The sequence below is a fragment of the Coenobita brevimanus genome, chromosome 83 (assembly GCF_032717465.1).
Source record: "Coenobita brevimanus isolate Jiangsu-jjx chromosome 83, ASM3271746v2, whole genome shotgun sequence".
In the NCBI taxonomy this organism is placed as follows: Eukaryota; Metazoa; Arthropoda; class Malacostraca; order Decapoda; family Coenobitidae; genus Coenobita; species Coenobita brevimanus.
Window position 1 is genome coordinate 10,001,709 of NC_137036.1, and position 1,109 is coordinate 10,002,817.

Here is a 1,109-nt window from a genome sequence, read left to right on the forward strand (position 1 = left end):
TATTTTGTCAATAACGCACTCATTCCCAATCTTCTGGCGTGTGTGTGTGTGTGTGTGTGTGTGTGTGTGTGTCTGGGTGTGTTTTCTGAGAAAGCAGGCCACTTAGGCGTATGAGGGTTTCACATAATCAATTCATGCATATTAAGGGCAAACGTTACGGAATGTGCATATCAGTGTTTATCAGTCTCATGAAGTTTTTATTGCCAAGAGAGTAAGGATCAGATAACACCTGCTCTGGATATGGCTTCTTCAAGGTGAATGAAATTACAGGTAGTGGGTTGCCAGCCAGCCCAGAGTTTAGTCAGAAAGGGCGTCTCCCAGAGGAGGCACCTTGCTGCGCTAACCTGTGACAGCTATTAAAATATGTTCAGCATACTACGACGGATTTTCTATATACCACCGCAAGCCTAAGAAGCAACACTACAAGGAGTTACGAGGATTAGTTGCAAGGTGAAGTGAGAGGGTACTGACGATACACGAGTAGAAGACAAGGTTTGCGGTGGAGGACATACGTTGGAAGGGAAAGGTTTGTGATGCAAAGCAGGGTTCCTATGTCATCTAGGCAAGCACTAAGTAATTATCTGGTGTAATTCCACGTTCCATCGTGCAGTACTATAGTAAATGTGGGCCATTATTTAGATGGTGATAACCTGGAATGACTTCGAAAAGGTTATTTCTGATATGGCAGAGTGGCAAATAGAATACAGGAATAGAACCAAACGTTTCGCATACCATTCTTCCTGCGCTCATGATTGAATACTGAATTACTATAATATGAACGAACATTTTGCATCCAAGTTAATTTCCAAATATTCTGGGGAAGTGATCAAATATTTATGACATTAATATCTCATTACGGTCACTTAATGATGTTGCTTTGGAAAGGAGTATATAAGAGTAAGAAAGCGTATAGGACCTATTTAAAGGTGGTGAACGAAGGTAGGAAGGCAGGGGCAAATCTGCCATCCCTGTTTTTCCCCTTTATTTCTTCTCTTACTGCTCCATTCACCATCTATCTATCTATCTATCTATCTATAGCCCGACGCCCTAATCCCGCAAAGGGTGGCCACAGACAAAACGCCTCCAAGTCGCTCTGTCACCCACCATTT